This window comes from Nansenia antarctica, assembly GCF_963989245.1.
Source record: "Nansenia antarctica genome assembly, chromosome: 1".
In the NCBI taxonomy this organism is placed as follows: domain Eukaryota; kingdom Metazoa; phylum Chordata; class Actinopteri; order Argentiniformes; family Microstomatidae; genus Nansenia; species Nansenia antarctica.
In genome coordinates this window covers 62,526,706-62,546,944 of record NC_137674.1, presented here as the reverse complement: position 1 = coordinate 62,546,944, position 20,239 = coordinate 62,526,706, and the positions used below count along the sequence as shown (strand labels likewise).

The following is a 20,239-nucleotide window of genomic DNA, read 5'->3' as shown; positions in this document are numbered from 1 at the left end:
TTATTCCACTGACATGTCTATATCCAGCTTTCAAGTTTGCAATTTTTCTGTAACCTCTGATAATAAATTTTTGATTGATTGATTGATTGAAAACTTTATTAGAAGATTTGCAGAAGTAGGTACATGAAAGTACATATTACATACAAGGTCAACTAACAGGATAAAAACCCAAGAAAGCCACTGGCTTATTTCAATTGGGGTCCTTGATTCTCAATTCATCGTTACATGTAAGACAGACAAAAAAAAACTAGTACTATCTACAAGATAATACAGACAAATAACTAGTACTATCTACAAGATAAATATACATCCATCATGGGAAGAAATTCTACTGATGTAGTGTAGTCTATCTATTTGGTTTTAGTTATAGGCTATTGCTCTCACTTGTTTGTACCTTTTGCTAAGTCAAGCATTTAGAATGTAGAGTGCATATTGCGAAATTTCGCAACGTCAATAACGCATCGGCCTCTAAAAAACGCACTTTTTTTTTTTCTTTTTTTTACTCCGTTGCGAAAGGGCCCCCGCCGCCACCTTGCGGGGGGGCCCCGGGATTTTGCGCTACGCCACTGCTCTGACCATACCTGTCAACCTTCCCGTTTTTCCCGGGATTCTCCAGTATTTTACCTTTCTTTCCCGCTGTGCTCCCGTATAAATATTTTCCCATAAATGTCCCGTATTTTTAACCTATAATAAAATATAATTTAACACTTAATTGTTAGACGTTAGACGCATGCGCACAATCGCTATATCCATGTCAGAGTTGACTTGTCTGCTCTCGTTTCTTGGGCTGCGTTCGTAATTTTGCTCTGAGAGTGCCGGAACGCACACTAGGTGCAACGTCATAAAGGGACCAAGTAATTTGATTGGATAAGAGGCATTCCATGAGTGGTGATCAGATTTCCAGAGCGTTTTTTACAAACGCAGCCTCGATTATCGCTGTTTTGAAATGATCGCTGGTAGCTTTGCGCCGCTCTTTTCCCATTGACATCATGGTGTCAAGTAATGTATAAATAAATGTGCTGAATTTAGATGCCCTTTTGTGTTTTCATGCAGGGATGTTCAAAGTATTTTACTTTCAACCAGGTATCTGATTCTGACCACCTGTAGTCACTTACTTAATGTAGGAACTACTTAATTCTTGTTGCACTGAAGCAGGTGGTTGATTGACAGTGTATAGCTTTGTCTAAATGTAAGGGGTCTCCTATGGGTGTCTAGTGGTGATGTTGACTGTGTGTACAGTCTAAATGTAATGGGTATGGTTTGTGGATGGTGGGGGGGAGGAGAGGATGACCCGGGGGTGCGCAGGGGGGATATCCCTTATTTCCCCTTATTTTTGGGAAAATATCCCTTATTTTCAAATCCCAATGTTGACAGGTATGCCTCTGACTGGTCACTCTTTGAAAGCTGCATGCCTTGTGTAATTGTGACGGTGAAGATTGTAATTATTTTGCAACCATTTAATTGCAGAAGAGGTATACAGGTTTAGCGTTACTGAAAGTTGGCAAGATTAATGCGTAGTTGTCAGTCCATGCTTACTTTTATGGCGGTGGTCTAGTCTAGTGGATAGTGAGTTGGACTGGTGATTGGATGGTCATGAGCCCACCTGAAACACCATTGAGATATTACTCCAGGGAGAATGTCCTTGTAATATTGAATTGAAAATCATTTTGGAAAGCGTCTGCTAAATGGTAAATTATTATTGAAATTATTTTGATGGACAAAATGCCAGCTCCGCTAAAGTGAAGCCAACATATCTTGATCGCCCCCTGGTGGCTTGCTGCAGTATAGGTGTTAGGAGTCTGTTCACACTGATATAGCGGTTAATTTAATTTAATTTAATTTAGCCATTTAGCAGACGCTTTTATCCAAAGCGATTTACAATTACGAATTACAGGGACATTCCCCCTGGAGTAACTGAGGGCTAAGTGCCTTACTCAAGGACACACTAGTAGTGGTGTGGTTTCAGGCGGGATTCGAACTCACAACCTTCCGATCACAAGTCCAACTCACTATCCACTAGACTAGACCACCACTACCCCTCAATAAACATTAATAACATTAATTTAGTAAGAAAGTGAAAATATTAAACAATAATAAGCTAATAAGCCCCCACAGTGTATGCTTAGAAAATATCTGGCCAAATCTCCAAATACCTTGGATAAATATATTTCGTGACCCCTGGTAAGTGGTTTGAGTTTCTTACAGGAACTATAGGCTACTACCCCAACCTTCATCGTTTCATATTGTTCTCCTCCTGCCCCCAGCTTCATGCATCCCTGAACACACACATCGTGGTGTTGGTGTCGAAATTAGAAACACTTTAGGGCTGCCATGTTTCACCAAGAGTTTGGAGTGAGAGTTTTTGGTGGTTGAGCGACCCAAACTGTGCACGTTTTGGTAGCGGCGGCCCCTCTCTCCCACACAATTATTTGTGCTAGTTTCCTGCAATTTTAAACCAGCACAAGAAATGAAAATAATTGGAACATTTGATCAAACAAGAGAAATTCAGATAATATATCTTAAGTCTTAATAAACAAATACAGTAGCCTACAGAGTCTAAAACAAAAGTGGGCCTCATCAAGTGAACTCAACCCCTTGGTCAGCAGCAGAAAGACCCTTGGTCATCATCTTATATACAGTGCATAGATGGCTATCATGTTATACAGTACATACCAGGGTTTTTCCTGGGTCAAAATCAAGCCTTGGAGGTTGATGTTGTGCGTGCGCAGTGCGCCCACATTTTCTTTGAGGGACCCCCAATTGTTGTATTTGTATTGTAAATTGTAATTATTATTAATAATAATAATAATAATACGATGCGATTTGAAAGTACCAGTAGGCTACCAGATACGTATGCACATATTTTGCTACCAGGGTTGCCAGATGGAATTGACAATTTCCAGCCCAACCAGTCTAAAAGCTGCCGAATCCACCCGAATCCACCCGAATCCACCCGAATCCAGTGTGACCAAAAGTAGCCCAATCTGGCAACACGGCTTGCTTATGGAAGCATATAGTGGACTAAATTCAAATGTTAATGCAATTTGAGATTGCATTTGCATGTTCCACTTTTGCATACATTCTTTCAGACAATATTAAAATTCAAATGCAATTCTAATGAGCGGATGTGTTTCCTAGAACATATAAATGCAATTGCTAATCACATTATTGCATTACAATTTGAATATTGACTCAAATAACGCAGGCAAAAGTGGCAAATTAATATGCTATTTTGGGATTGCATAGTCATTTTCACATTAGAATGAAAATTTGAATTTTGTCAGCTACAAAGCGGATGTGTTTACTAGAACATGTAAATGCAATTGCGTATCACATTATTGCATTACAATTTGAATATTGACTCAAATAACGCAGGCAAAAGTGGCAAATGAATATGCTTTGTTTGCATGGGCAGTTCCTACCTTAGATCAGACCGCTGTAACCACAGCCCGAGCATTGTGGACCCATGTGATCCAACCTTTCGGCTGCCCTGAAACCTTCCACTCAGATCAAGGGCCCAATTTTGAATCGAGACTCATTCTAGAACTGTGTCAAACTTATGGGTGCCGTAAAAGCCACACAACGCCATATCACCCTCAGGGGAATGGAGGCTGTGAGAGACTGAATCAGACTGTGCTAAATCTGCTCGGGACCTTGGAGGTAGAACAGAAGAACCGATGGGTTGAACATTTGCCAAGCCTCATTCATGCCTATAACAACAGTGTTCATAGCTCCACAGGTTATGCCCCCACCTACCTGATGTTCGGCCGACACACACGGTTACCCATAGACATGGTCATGGGAACACCCGAGGGGGAGGAACCGACGAGCACGACCGAGTGGGTAGCAAGACACCATGAACACTTAGCCTACGCATACCAAAAGACTTCAGATAACTTGCGCAAGGCAGCAGACAAAAACAAGCGACTATACGATAGGACCGCAAAAGAGGCCCCTTTACTGCCAGGCGAACGAGTATTGGTGCTGGATCATTGTCGACAGGGCAAGGGAAAGTTGAGTGATCGATTGATTGATTGATTGATTGATTGTACTTTATTGTCCCCGAGGGGAAATTTGTCTTGGGCATGGTACTTTCATGCTTCAAGTGCAACAGTGACGATACATACAACATACAGTAGACAAAGTAAACAACAGGACAGCAACAAACATTGAGTGACATTGGCAGCAGTTTCCACCTGGACATGGCATCATTTGGTATAAATATATATTGCACATAACCCTTCAAGTGGTGTTTTCGAATATTGCACATGGCCCTTCAAGTGGTGTCTAAGATAAAGTGCAGGTGCTGGTGATCATGTCCTAATCATCGTTTCTGCTTGAGAGATTTGATTAGTTTAATGGAGAATGGGACAAATGATAGTTTTAAGAGCTTATAGTTACATCTTGGCATGCGAAGCCTTCTACCTAGGGGGAGAACTTCGTATTCTGTGGAGAGCGGATGTTGGGGGTCTGCGATTATCTTGTTAGCCTTGTCCAGGACAGCTTTTTCATATAGTTTATTTAGGATCACATAGTCTCTTTCACCTACAATTTTCATGGCTGTTTTGTGAATGCTGACTAGTCTGTTTTTTTGTTGTACAGTTAAGTTGCCAAACCACACAATTATTCCATATCTGATTACACTTTCAACAATGGACTGATAGAAAATTCTCATGATCTGCTTTCTCACCCCATAAAGTCTGAGTCGCCTCAGGTGATAAAGCCTCTGCTGTAGTTTGTTACATAAGCTGTCTAAGTGTGTATTCCAGCAGAGATGGTTGTCTAATTGAATACCTAAGTACTTATAAGAGGGCACCTGGATGATTGTTTGGTCTTTAACGACCACAGGCTCATGGTCAGTTACCTGCCTTGGGTCTAACACAACCTCCTGAGTTTTGGTGGGGTTTAAGATGAGATGGTTGCTGTCGCACCATTTAGTGAATATATTAATCTCATCATGGAGCACCGAGGGGTCTGTATCTTTATCAAGGAGACTTAGAATTGCAGTGTCGTCAGCATATTTTATAATATGGTTGCTTGGGTGGTTACTTTTACAGTCGTTGGTGTATACTGAGAAAAGATAGGGAGACAGAACGCAACCTTGGGGGACACCTGTACTGCAGTGTTTAGTCACTGACAGTGTTCCATTGACTTTCACTTGCTGTTCTCTTTCTAACATGAAGGAATGGATCCATTTGATTAAAGTACTATTGACACCCATGTCTTTGAGCTTTCCTAAGAGCACGTGGGGTTGTACCGTATTAAAGGCGGAACTAAAGTCAACAAACATAATTCGGGCATAGGCCTTTTTGTTCTCGAGGTGCTTGGATACAGAATGTGTGATATAGAGAATAGCATCCTCCGTGCTACGGTTCTGTTTATAGGCAAATTGAAAAACATCTAGCAGTGGGTCAATGTGTTTTCTAAGCAGAGACAGTACATATCGTTCAAAACATTTCATCACAATGGAAGTTAGAGCTATGGGGCGGAAGTCATTATTCTCCATGGCACGAGGTTTTTTCGGCACAGGGATTATAATTGACTTCCTCCATAGAGCTGGAACCTCTGTATTCAGGGACTTTTCAAATAGCGGACACCATGCTGTTGTTAGTTCTTCTGCACAGTTTTTGAGAAGAGAAGCTGATAGACCGTCTGGACCTGTGGACCGGTTGGTAGACACCCTGCTAAAGAGACGTTGAATGCTGGTAGGATTTACCTCCAACCAGCAGTTGGCATCAGTCTCTGGTAGGGTCTGCAACACACGGTCACACTCCTGAGAGTTCCGTGTGTCAACCCTCAGGTAGAAGTCATTCAGCTCGTTTGCTTTTCGTTGGGAAGGCCAGCCTATCGTTGGGAAGGCCAGCCATACGTAGTGGTAGGGCAGTCTCAACCTAACCTCCCTGTGTACAAGGTACGACCAGAGGGCAAGGGCCGTCCAGAACGAGTCCTGCATCGCAACCAACTTCGCCCCTGTGCCAACTACCAGCCTACGACTGCCCAGAATGAGACAATCCCCCAAAGTCCCTCCCAAGCCGCTGCCATCCCTGATTGGGTTTTTATGTATGGGATGGGCCCAGGAGTGCAGTTGGGAGGACAGGGGGTTGCTGAACCAGCACCCAGGCGCTCCCAGCGATCGAACCTCGGGAAGCCCCCCGAGAAATATAGACAGTAATGTATACACGGGGTTCTCGGGACTAGAACCTTTCAGTGGGGGGGAGTGTCACGGGGTGACATTTGCATGCGGAACCTTTTTCGTCTGTGTTTTGTTTCCCTTCGGTCGGGCGCACCGTTGGTGTTGTGGTCACTGCCCCTCCTGTGCACACCTGGTGCTGGTTGATGGTAATTGGGGACTGGGAGTGGCACTCTTCCCCTTTTCTCTATTTAAGGTGCCAGCAAGCAGAGGAGGGGAGCGCAGTTCGAGAACGAGTGGCCAGACGGGAGTACAGAGACACCGAGTGCCGATAAGACGACCACTAGACGAACCCCTGCTGGATACCAGAGGGACCCGCGTGGAATCGAGAGAACGCCTGACTGGGGATAAGGGAGGGTGTGGCACAAAGCACCCTTCCCAGAGTTAAGTGGACTTTACGCCTTACCTTATCATCTGTCGCGGCCTGTGGGCCACTGTAGTCCCGCTGTTGTTGACGGGAACGTCCGGACTATTAGCTCGCCTCCTATACAGACATAGAGCTGGTTTCACAGACAAGGCTTAAGCCTAGTCCTGGACTGAATCACAATTTCAATGTAAAATCTCCATTGAAGATGCTTTTTAGTCTAGGATTAGGCTTAAGCCTGGTCTATGAAACCGGCCCATAGTGTTCTAGGGTTAGCCTCTCCAGTGTTTCTTGTGAACTTTATTTTGCTTTTGCTTGGTGTGTCTATTCTTTTGAGTAGTGTTGTTTATGACGAGCTAGTGGCAAGCTCCTTATTTGTGTGGTTTATTATTTCTGTCTTCTCGACAGTTGTGTGGTTTTCTTTGATCATTTAGTTTTAAGTATTGTTTTGAAGTTTTGAGTTGTATTATTTTGGAGATCGAGGGCTAACCCTATGGTCTAGCGTAGCTGGGAGTTAGTGGAGGGGCGCACCGTGAGAGTGACTGTCGTCTATATACCACCTGTTGAGTCCCTCTCCCTCCTGTCCTCAGCGAGACCATTGGCGCCACGCCGGGATAGAGACGTGCCGGACCTTAGGGTCCTTGACCGACGGGATACGGACGGGAGTTAACCCTGGGGGGGGCCCGAGTCGAGACTCCATCGGATTACCCCATCCCATTGGACTCTGTTGTTTTTAAAGACTCTATTTTTAATTAGCTTTTGTAATTCCTTTTAATAAAGATTCATTGTGGACTGTTCCTGGTCTCTGGGTGTTGTCTGGGTAACCTTGGTTGGCTCCTCAACAGTATCCTCTTAGAAGGCAGGGGTGTTGGAAAGCTTTAGGGCTGCCCCTGCCCCGTTACACCCGTCTGGGGACGAGGGGATGAAAGAGAAAAAAAAAGAAGAGTGTGATTTAGTGAATACACTGAATACACTGATACACATTGAAATAAAGTTGATTCTGTATGAAAGGGAATGCCAGATGACAGTAAGGGGAAAAGAGCTATAATATCTATGCAACAACGATGCATTGACAATGTTAGTCAAATATGTCAAATGTGCTGACATTTGTAAAGCCCATCTATGTTCCTATTAACCATTTGATGACTGGTTAAAATGACGACTGACCTCGTGCATCCCCCTGTGTTCAATCTCCTTGACACAGTCGAACACTAATGCCGGGATCATGGGAGAGACGGTTGGAGCATAGTCTGCCAGGGTGGCCTACACATGGGAGAAACATACATAGTTTGTCTAAGATCTTGGACACCACAGTAATAGAGCAAGACATACAACTATACCCAGGTAAAAACAAAGGCTGAAGGTGAGGGAAATATGGAGCTCTGATCAGTTGAAGTAATGGATGCCTTGACTAGGGTTGGACGGTATCACATTTTTGACACCGTTAAACCTTCCCCAAGTTTAACTGCGGTATAGAGTATTACCGCGGGATTAAAAATCACATGGATTGATTTGTGATCAAATCACAAAACTTGCACACAGCCGTGTCAAGATTTGCTGGCTCTCCCTTGTCATTCAGTCGGAACCCAAAATGCTGCCAAATTGCAGCAGTTGACATTTCTTTAGACACTCACTATGTTGTGCTCGCCATCTGTTTTTCTAATACTCTCTTCTGAGGAGAAGCTGTCTTTGCTGTCTTTTAATTTGACAAATGACATTGTTTACAAAAAGTTCTGTCATCACTACATGACAAAACAAGATGATGATATTAAACAGTACAACAGTGTAACAGACAATAACAGTCTGTATAACAGTGTTACAGGATAATAACAAACAACATGAACAAAACAAAAAACTGCTTACAGGTTTGTCTTTTCCTCGACCCCTTCTAATGGCTCTCCAAAGGCCACAGAACCATCCACATCCTTTCTTCTTCCCTTTCACCTTAGTAGACTTGACCTGGAGAAGGCTAGTGTCTATCATTGTAGGCTTTAGGGTGGCCATGACCTTAGAAAGACAATGCAGAAAAAACCTTTACAGAACAGATATGAATTGGACATTCCAGTTACTGGTTGTAAAATAAATGAATAATGTATTAATAAAGATAATACAGATCTAAAATGAGAATAACAGTACAACAGTGTATCAGAGAGGGACAGTAGGAGCACTGCTTACAGGTTTGTCAGGCTTGAGGTCCTGGTTTGAGTTGACCAGGCTGGTGTCAGTCACTGCTGGCTTCAGGTCTGGGCCAGGCTGAAGAAGGCTGGCTTCAGAAGGCATGACCTCCTCACCAGACAGAAGCAGGCTGGCTACAGAAGGCTTGACCTCCTCACCAGACAGAAGCAGGCTGGCTACAGAAGGCATGGCCTCCTCACCAGACAGAAGCAGGCTGGCGTCAACCACTGCAGAAGGCTTGAGGTCCTCACCAGGGTGGACCAGGCTGGTAACAGAACCTCTCTGCTCGTGTTCCTCCAGCAGGAGTTGAAGAGTAGCTGAGTCCATTTTAAACATGGGCTCCCACACCATGCTGTCAAGGCCTGCCACATCTGAGGCTCCGGATTGGAGGCTGGTGGCCAGAATGGAGGCTGAGGATCACAACAGATTTTTGTCTCTGAAGACAACAATATTTGACAACAAACATATCCTTTCCCCCTCTCAGAACTCTTAAAAACGACATAAAGTATTTTAAAAGCCATTAATAATAAACCCTACACCAATGAATTAGATATATAACAGTATTTGTTTCTTGAATTGCTTGGAAACAAGAAAAACATATGTGATTTGAGCCAATTTCACCTATATTTCAATGATATCCCCATGCACCAAGGTTTACATTTTCAATACAAGACTGCATTTTAAAACTACAATTTAAATTATAGGCATGAGGTCCTCACCAGGGTTGACCAGGCTGGTAACAGAACCGCTCTGCTCTTGTTCCTCTTCTATCTCTAGCAGGGGTTGAAGAGTAGCTGAGTCCATTTTAAACATGGGCTCCCACACCATGCTGTCAAGGCCTGCCACATCTGAGGCTCCGGATTGTGACCAGAGACCCCAAGCATGTGATGGCGACGGCGTGCTTGGGGTCTCGTCCCCACGGGTGGGCGTGTTCTCGTCCACCTCCTCCATGTGCACAATGCCGGAGGAGGATCGGCGGTGGTGGTCGTCAGAGGGGGAGGCGGTGGGGGAGGCCGGGGGGGAGGGGGGGTCGGGCTGGAGGACGGAGATAGCTGAGCGGAGGCAGTTGAGCCACTGCTGCTTGTGGAAGACGTCGTTCCCCTGGAGGGTGTGAGACTGACCCTGGGACGGGTCCTGGAAACTCACCCGGAAGATGTTCTTGGCTTTGTCTGCGTTGCTGAAGGCCCCTCTGAAGGACCCCCCCATCCTGACGTCCCCGTCCTGCAGGTCGTCCAGGACCAGCTCCTGGACCGCGATGGGCTGGCGGTACACCTGGAACACCTGCCGCTCGTTCCTGGTCACCGGCCGCGTCATCACCAGAACCTCGTTGAACAGGAACACGTGTAGCTTCGTGCCGCTCTTGTTCCAGAGCTCTCCGTGGCAGAGCAGACTGTTGCATTGTGGGATGCGGGGGTGCCTCTGCCTCTCCTCCAGGTACTCCAGCTGGGCGGAGTAGAAGCGGCACTCAGACTCCCCCTTCCTGCTGTTGATGTCTGACAGCACGCCCTGGATGATGCTGATCGCCTGCTCCAGGAGGAGGGTGTCTGGGTGGTCGGCCGGCGTGTGTCTGAGGATCTCCTTCAGCAGAAGCGGGTACTTGACCAGGCGGGAGCGCGGGATGTCCAGGAAGCTCCAGAGGTCCAACTTCCTGCTGAAGGGCGACTCCAGACAGCGCTGCAGGAAGTCCTGCACCCGGTGGTCCTGCTTCTTCTTGTCCAGCAGAGCCTTGGCCGCAAGCTGGTTACTGCAGTACTCCCTGTACGCATTCAGCCCTGGGAGCCAGCTGACTACGATCTGCCCGACCTCCCCCACGGTCCCGTCAGGGCGCGTGGCCCGGCCCAGCTGGGCCAGCAGGTCCTCGTGCAGCGGGATGTAGGCGTCCAGCTCCCCGAAGATCTGGCTCAGCTCCTCCTCCGACATGATGGACAGCTTCAGCATGGGGTGGTGGTACGCCTTGCGTGCGAGTTGGAGATCCTCAATCAAGTACTTTTCTCCGCGAGACAGCTCAAATATGGCCTCCTGCCTCTTGATCTCCTTGGTGGAGAAGGTTCCCTTCTGGCTGACGTCCAGCGTCTCGGACCACAGCGTGCTGTCCCTGCGCTTGGGGGGGGGGGGGGGCCGCGGCCTTGCTTGGGGGTGGGGCCGGGGCCGCCGAGGCTTTGCTACAGGGCTTCTGGGGGGCCGCCGCGCTCTCAGAACTCTTAAAAACTACATAAAGTATTTTAAAAGCCATTAATAATAAACCCTATAAACAAACAAATCATAATCTGTTGTCGCTTATTACTGTTAACTAATAAATCGCGCTGTAGAACTGTTGTATAAAAGCAATATCACACTCGAGGTCGTGCTGTTATACTGAATATCAGCACGGCTGTGATCATCTTCGGTACTCGGCCTGCGGCCAAGTACCTATGACCGAATCACAGCCGTGCTGATATTCAGTATAACACACTCCCTCTCGTGTGATATTGCTTAAGTATTTGTTTCTTGTATTGCTTGGTAACAAGAAAAACTGTATACTTTGATTTGAGCCAATTTCACCTATATTTCAATGATATCCCCATGCCCCAAGATTTACATTTTCAATACAAGACTGCATTTTAAAACTACAATTTAAATTATAATTTCGTATTCTCACCTGGAAAGTAATGGTACCGTAGTCCATTTTCGTCCGTAATTAATATTCCCAAATATAAGGTTATCTGTGTGACTGTCTTGATCGCAAGCAAAGAAGAACTAAATTATGGAGTTCTTCAGAAGTTATAAGAATGTGTTTAGTGATGCTGTCATTGTGATGCTGTATCAAAGAGATGAATTCGGATTCTTCGTAACTCTTTGTAACCACTTCCTAAATTCTATATGCGACACATTTAGCTACAGTAAAAGAAGTCTTAGCAAAATTGCTTTTAAAAGAAGGTCTTATACAAATGATGTTGTTGGCCCACACATTCAGACATAATGGGCTTTAAAAACGCCGTCCCTACTGTGACTTGCGAAATGGAAAATTATATATTGTAGAGATACTTTACGTCCCAATATTGAATAGGCTATAGTATTCAATAACATCCGTTAGCTATTTTATCTTCATGTCTTTATAAACTAAGAATGTCTACTTAAGAATTGCATACGAGGCAAGTGCACGTTTGGGTGAAAAATGTCAGTGCGTAAAAAGAGCGGACAAGGGATGTGCGCACTGGGCCCAGTATTGCGCGCCTGTTTGCTTCCGAATGAATTGCTTTCGGACAGAAGGCTGAATACATGCCGTTTCGTTGAGAAACCTCCATCCGTACCAGCCAGTCTCGGATCCAGTCTCTTTCAGACAGGGGTTGTACCGATAGTGGCCTGTAGGGGCGCTATACCAGCTACTGCATGTTGAATGTACAACGTGACCAATAAAGCAGTTTGATGAATGGCGACCAAGTGTGTGTGTGCACATTGATACATGGTACCAGGAGTGGGGTGACACTAGCCTACAAAGATGAATAACATTCGGTCGCCGGACGAGTTGAAGTTAAGTGGAAATGTCCACGAGAACTGGAAAGCTTTCAAGCAAAGTTTTGAGCTGTACGTGTTGGCAATCGGTCTGGAAGAGGCGAAACATGAACGTCGAAGGGTAGCACTGCTTCTCACAGTGGCAGGCAGAGCCGCGAGGGACGTTTTCAACACGTTTCGGTTTCCTGAGGGCGATGACCAAAAGTATGCAGCAGTGCTAGCAAAGTTTGAGGAATATTGCACACCTAGGAAAAATGAGACGTACGAACGGTATGTTTTTCGCAACAGAGTACAGGCCGAGTCAGAATCCATTGAACAGTTTGTCACGGACTTGCGTCTGAAAAGCCAGTCGTGCAACTTTGGCACATTGTGTGACTCGCTAATAAGGGATCAGGTCGTCATCGGCGTTGTCGACAAGAAGGTGAGAATGCAACTGCTCAGAGAATCCAATTTGAGCCTGGAGAAGGCAGTACAAATCTGCCAGGCGTCAGAGAGCGCCAAGATGCAGCTCAAGTCATTCGAGCCCGAACCAGCATCGGTGGACGCGGTGCATGAGAGAGTGCATGAGAGGGCCGCTAGCAGGTGGAACAGCAAAGGAAAGTCCCGCGCGCCCAGGCCCACAAAGGACACAGACTGTGACAGATGCGGGGGCAGACATGCAGCGAATAACTGCCCGGCTTACGGTGTGGACTGTCGCAAATGCGGTAGGAAGAATCACTACGCCCGATGCTGCCTGTCAAAGAAAGTACAGGTGGTGCAACAAGGCAGCGACACGACCGACACAGACGAGGATGACGAGAAGTGGTTCGTGGGAACTGTGGAGAACGAGGACAATAAGGAGGAGTGGATAGCCAATCTGGAAATCAATGGAACGACAATTCCTCTGAAATTGGACACGGGGGCTCAGGTGAACATACTAACGATGAAAGACTTTAATAAACTGTACAAGAAGCCAAAAGTGCATGTGAAAAAGGTTAATCTGAGAACGTACAATGATGAACCGATTCCTACAAAAGGGGTATGTAGGGTCACACTGTCAAGGAAAGGGCACTCTGTTAATGCTATGTTTGTGTTGGTTGAGGGTGATAGACAGACCATATTAGGTCTGAAATCCTGTGAGAGATTGGGCCTCATCAAAAGAGTGCATGTAATTGACAGGTCTGTAGTGACACCTAGTGGTGCAGCTGAGGAACAGCATGAGACTGTAGCTGACACAGAAAAAATAAGGAAGCAATATAGAGACGTCTTCGGTGGTATAGGATGCCTACCTGGGCAGTACAGAATCCAGTTAAAAGCAAATGCGGAACCTGTCATCCACCCGGCAAGGAAGGTGCCGGTGACCCTTAAAGCTAGGCTGAAAGCAGAACTACAAGCCCTTATAGAGAAGGGCATAGTGAGGAAAGTAGAGGAACCGACTGAGTGGGTCAGTTCTCTGGTGATAGTTGAGAAAAAGAATGGTGACTTGAGGCTCTGTATAGACCCAAAAGACCTGAATAAGTGGATCAAAAGAGAACACTACAAACTACCAACTAACTCAGACATAACTAATGCTATGGCAGGCGCGCGTTTCTTTTCTAAGTTAGACGCATCATCAGGGTTCTATCAGATCGTTCTAGACGAAGACAGCTCCAAACTGTGTACCTTTAACACACCATTTGGAAGGCATTGCTTTCTCCGCTTACCGTTTGGGATATGCTCAGCTCCAGAGGTGTTCCACAAAACAGTGCAGCAGCTGTTTGATGGTATGGAGGGTGTGGGTGTGTTTATTGACGACATAGTGGTCTGGGGCACAACAAAAGAAGAACACGACGAGAGGCTACGCGGGGTGCTAGAACAAGCACGTAAAGCAGGGCTTAAACTGAACAAGTCGAAATGTGAGTTTGGGGTGACAGAGGTTACTTACCTAGGTGACAAGTTGTCCGCGGAAGGGATACAGCCTGATCCAGAGAAAATAAGGGCAATAGTAGAGATGCCAGCGCCAAAAGATAAAACAGACCTGCAAAGAGCATTAGGGTTAGTCAACTACATGGGGAAGTTCATACCAAATCTGTCTGCAAGCTCAAAGGCCCTCCGTAGTCTACTGGAAAAGCAAAACGAATGGCAGTGGGAACACGAACATGCAAATGAGTGGGAGGTGTTAAAGGCCAACCTGATCAAAGAGCCGGTGTTAAAGTACTATGATGTTGACAAACCGGTCAAAGTCTCTACTGATGCATCCAAAGAGGGTCTCGGAGCGGTGCTGCTCCAACGACACGGCACAGAATGGTTTCCCGTCGCTTACGCATCCCGAACGATGTCATCTGCAGAGCGCAACTATGCGCAAATTGAGAAAGAGACATTAGGCGCGGTTTTCGGATGTGAAAAGTTCCATGAATATATCTACGGCAGGGAAATAATACTAGAGACTGATCACAAGCCGCTTATTGCCATTTCCAGAAAGCCACTTGGAGATGCACCGCCACGCATCCAGCGTCTCATGTTACGGCTACAGAAGTACCACATGACGCTCGAGTTCACTCCAGGAAAGTACTTAATAGTGGCAGACGCTCTCAGCAGAGCGAGTTTGAGTGACACGGGCCCGAGCAGCACCGAGCAGGAGGTGCAAATCCATGTGGACTGTGTGAAGGCCCAGCTGCCTGCATCAAATGAGAAATGGGCCCAGTTCGCGCAGGAAACAGCAAGCGACAGAGAGTTGCAGGAGGTCATAGCGGCCATCCTCTCACCAGGAGATGAGGCCAGGATACTGCCAAGTCCGTATCGTCACACTAGAGATGAACTGACAGTGATCGACGGGGTACTCCTTAAAGGTAACAAAATAGTAGTTCCCGGCTCCATGAGACCAGAGATGGCTAAGTTAGCACATGAGGGCCATTTGGGAATAGAGAAAAGCAAGAGGCGGGCTCGTGAGGTACTGTTTTGGCCATACATGAACAGAGATATTGAGACTGTAGTACAGCGATGTGGGATTTGCCAACAGCATAGATATATGCAGCCTAGAGAGCCGCTTCTGCCTCATAGCAAACCAACCGAGCCATGGGAAAAAGTAGGTGCAGACTTATTTCAGCTGAAAGGGAGAGACTATTTAATCATAGTGGACTACCATTCAAACTATCCAGAGTATGCGCTGTTGTCTGATACCACAGCAAAGCAAGTGATCGCTCATTCTAAGTCTATTTTCGCAAGGCACGGTATTCCAGTGACTTTAGTAAGTGATAATGGGCCGCAGTTTAGCTGCCAGGAGTTCGCAGAGTTCGGAAAACAGTATGGATTCAAGCATGTAACCTCAAGCCCACTGTACCCGCAGTCAAATGGTCTAGCGGAAAAGGGAGTGCAAATCGTGAAACGACTGCTAAGGAAAGCAGCGGAAGCGGGTGAGGACCCGTACCTGGCAGTCCTCAACTACAGAGCATCACCGCTGGAAGGTGGCCGCTCACCAGCAGAGTTGCTGATGAACAGGAGGCTCAAGACAAAGCTGCCGTCAGCAGAGCACCTGCTCCAGCGCGCTGACCACCGCACACAGAGAGAGCACCGGTCCACACAGAGAGAGGACCGGTCCAAACGTGCCTATGACAAAAGAGCACGGCCCTTGGGACCTCTTGAACGAGAGGACCTAGTGAGAGTCAGATGCGAAGGAAGATGGGGACCGGTCGCACAGGTCCTTAAAGAGACTGCTCCAAGATCATACGAGAATGGCAATACAATCCGCAGGAACCGGAGACACCTGTTGAAGATTCCACGCCCAGAACCACAGCCTGCAGAGAATGGCAATGACAGGGAGACTCCGGGAGAGCAAATAGAAGGGGGGCATACTCAATCAGACACGGACAGCCCTCCTGTCGAGTCACCCTCCCCTGGGGTGGAGCGGGTTCAAAGGCCGAGTAGGTCCATTGTCAAACCTAGGAGACTTGTAGAGGAGTGCTAATAACACGCACAGAAAGGGTGGGTTTATTATTTTTATTTAATTTTTTATTGCGGACTTGGAGTTCTGTTCTCAGGGTCATTACTGTTTGTTTCTGGACTCAGGTTATTTGTGAATTGATGCTGTATGGTTCCATTACAGTTTGTTTTCAATGAAAAAAAAAAAAAAAAAAAAAAAGGGAAGAGTTAAGAGAAGTGTAATAATTGTACTGTTTAGAGTACCGTTACATTGTTTATTTGTACAAGCTGGAGAGTACATCTTGAGAATTCTAGTACGTATGCTAAGCTATAGATATAGACTTGTAATATCTGTGAACTGTTATTCTCTGAGATCAACTTCATCTTAATCCTTAGAAAAAGGGAGATGTACCGATAGTGGCCTGTAGGGGCGCTATACCAGCTACTGCATGTTGAATGTACAACGTGACCAATAAAGCAGTTTGATGAATGGCGACCAAGTGTGTGTGTGCACATTGATACAGGGGTGTTTGGAAAACTAGAGCTGCAGCTACTTTCCCAAACTCTTTGTCACTGTATGCAAGTCTCTCTAAGATGTCATGCTTTTGGTCTTTAACCAAGTTGTTTTCAACGGCAATGTTTCTTTCTCTATGTCTGAACTCATGCTCCAGTGAAAAACGGGCCACAGTAAAAATAGCTGGCCACCTATTGTCCTGGTCATGGTCTAATATTTCTTTCAAAATGACTTTAAGATCGTCCACAGACTCTGGACAGGAATCAAAGTTTATCTACCTTATCATGCTGGTTTGGACAAAGACACAACATTTAATTGCAACCATATTGTTCTGTGCAAGAACAAACATTTTTAGAAAATGCTGCCCAATAAGAAATATTGATATTTTCACTGTGGTGATATGTGATGAAAGGTTATTGTAGCTGGCGGTGGTTGGAACGGACTTGTGTCGTAGTTAAAAAGCGCTTCTGCATCATCCAGGGCAGTGTCAACAGAGATAGGGCAATATGCCTCATAGCATCATTGCCTAAGTGATATTTGGGCCAAATTGAGATATCTGCCTAACTCTATCAGAATGCTTGTTACATTACAAAATCAACACAGCTTTACCTCATTTGATTTGTGTGTTCTCTTATCTTTCCCATGTTGATGTATGAATATGGGAATATGGCATCTGTGTCACCTCATATTAATACCCCAGTGAAACAGGAAGTCATGGATTACTGCTTGAAAGAAAAACTCTCTGATCAACAGCCAGTAAAATATAAATGGAAAAAATGCTTCAGTTATATTTTGTTCATAAGAATTTCTAGGTGTGCCAGTAATTGTGGCACACGTGGCCCTTAAAACCCACCTCTTCAAGCTTGCCTTCACCAGTTAACCCTCTCCCCCTCCCCTTCCAATGTGTCCCCAGCACTACCTTAATTAGGCCCCTATACTTTCTTTTATTTCTTTTATATATTTTTATTACTACTCAATCTTTTCAGTTTGTAAAGCGTCTTTGAGTGTCATGACATAAATATGACTTAATGACATGGAGACAAGATAATCCTGCTCAGCACAGCTTGACATCAAATGTAGTCAGAGGTGTTGCAATTGTTGCAGTTGACCTCAGTGATGTGTGCGTTCCTCTGCTGTTGGACACAGACACCAGTGTGTCTCTCCTGAACACTTACCCAAAATGGTTCTGCTCACTGCCACTGTCATGGTGTCTATGGAGACACCAGAATTGATGTGGTCGGCTCACTCTGAGTGACTGTTCGCTATGGAACCAAGGTTCTGCCCAACTTGGGTTTTCATGTCGCCAAGCGTGGAGCCAACCTGAGGGGATGGAACCCTTCACTGCTCTGAGGTTCTCCCTCTGGGATTTTCCTCAGGAAATAATTGTTTTGAACAAAACTATGTGTGCCCAGGGCTGGACTTGGACAAAAATTAGGCCCTGCCTTTTGTCTCAGACCGGCCCACCACAATTGGTCGGACACCTCCCATCAGTACAACATCCTTGCAGTCTGTTCAATATGCATATGATGCATATCTATTGAACCATTCATCAAAACCCCTATAGAGCGCAGTAGTGTCATAGATAGATCAAGTGTGGACCAGCGTACTCACTCACTGTTGACTAACTCCAAGGTGATGAGACGTGGCTGCTGAGCAAACAATACCCAAACTCAATACTGTTAAGTCATTGTTAAAGAAGAAGTTATGCTTGAAGTCATAGGAAAGATTCCAATTATTTATTACAATTATAAGTAAACAATAAGACATTACCATTATATTCACCTTAGAGAGTTTAGGCCCTGACAGAATAGCATCGTTGCGCAGTGTTTGAATACTTTCTATAATAGAAAGTATTCAAACACTGCGCAACGATGGTATTCTGTCAGGTAGGAGCCATCAACATTCCACTCATAGCTAACTTTGCTGCTGGGGTAGTGTGGCTGGTACTATCCGTTTGATAAAGAAAGACATATTAAAAAAGCTTATCTCTGACCGACCTATCAGGCCACAGAAAGCCAATGTCAATAGATAAGACAAAAGATGGGTGTTGCCCTAGCAACAAGGAGAGCCAAAGAGGTGGAGTTGGAGTGATTATTACTGGAGTTGAAATCTAATAATTTAGAGTTGTAGAGTTTTATAAAACTGCCAAAAATGATTCAGCAGATTTGTCCCTTTGTGGTTCTATCAAAGATAAAAGACTTAGTCTCTCATTGCTGGATGTTGCATTTAAAACTGTATGCATGTGTGACCCTGACCCTAATGTGTTCTACTACAGTACTACACTTTCAGTTTACCAAACCACTAACCCAACCTATGGGATATAAATCGATCACACATGGATAACATTGATCTAAATGGATAGTTCACCCAAATTACAAAATCACATACTGTATCCACACATGGTTGGTGTTGATTGAAGTCTGCCCTTCTCCATAGACTGATTTCAGGGTAGGGCCTATAGAACCAAATAATATTTATGTGATTTTGTAAACTATCCCTTTGAATCATTAAATGCATATGCAGTGGTTTCCCAGATGACCACGACGACTGTTCTGAGGCCATCCCAAGCTGACAACATCCTGAAAATGAAGACCGGAGGCAGAGATTGAATGTGAATGAATCAAAGCCGTTTATTTGATATTAATAGCAGAATATACAGCACTACCATTTGATGATAGTGGGAATAAAAACAAAAAAAACAGAGGTACCGGGGAAAATGGAAGCATGATGCAGACAAAACACTAATGCGCGCAATGTAAAGCTTTTTATGTCGAAACAGCAAATATAAACAGCACACAAACACACAACTGAATCGTCTGAGATAAAAAGACTGGGATGTTCTGCGAAGGTTTTAAAGTGCCCAATACATCAACAACTTGAACAATATTTAAAAGCTCCAAATGTATGCAGTCGTTGAAACATGTAACACTGATACAGCTAGTTGTTATTTTCATTACCTTAAACGTTTTCGTTTTTTATTTTTTTCTAGTTTTTTTTTTACACAGCTAATAATATTGCACAGATGAGAGGCGCAAATACTATTTTTGATGTCCTACCTTGTTTGTAGGGGTTCATACACAGAGCTTTAGAAAGAATTCAGACCCAATATGCACTGCTCAAATTGAAAGGAAACTAGTACTGAAACTGCCTGCGTTGGGGAAGCTTTGGCACACACTGAACAATTCAGATGAGCAAGGACATCGACTCTGTCCCATCGTGCTGATACCTTGCCGTGGTGGGGCAGCTTGTGTGCTTCTATGACTCTGAGAGCTATACCGGCCGGGGTTTACACCCCTGGCAGGTTCAACCAAGCCGGGCAGGTTTCAGAGGAGGGGCCAGACGAAAAGCAGCACCTGGTCCTCCAGGTTGGGGGTTGGGCGTGGGGCCAACAACCCCATCCCGTAGAAAACAATCCGTTACAAAAACGTTGACAACAGAACAGACCTCAGCCCTGGAAGAAGAAGGATCCTCAATGAGAGGAAATATGACGCTGTGTGATGAAAGCTGTCAAGTCACAGAAGTCGCAGAGCCGAAACCCCTTCTGTCAACCAGAGACATACGAATTGGAACATGGAACGTCAGGACCTTGTATGAGACCGGAAAAACCATACAAGTAGCAGCAGAAATG

The 20,239-nt window shown here is 45.3% G+C and overlaps 1 pseudogene across 1 annotated transcript; it reads right to left on the bottom strand.

Moving 5' to 3' along the window:
- Positions 1 to 7,432: 7,432 nt before the first annotated feature.
- LOC308151813 (neuroepithelial cell-transforming gene 1 protein-like) lies at positions 7,433 to 10,962 on the bottom strand (annotated as a pseudogene). The gene is made up of 4 exons: positions 9,449 to 10,962; positions 8,730 to 9,139; positions 7,722 to 7,817; positions 7,433 to 7,462 (listed from the first exon to the last, which is right to left on the bottom strand). The product of its transcript is annotated as a neuroepithelial cell-transforming gene 1 protein-like (transcript).
- Positions 10,963 to 20,239: the final 9,277 nt, after the last annotated feature.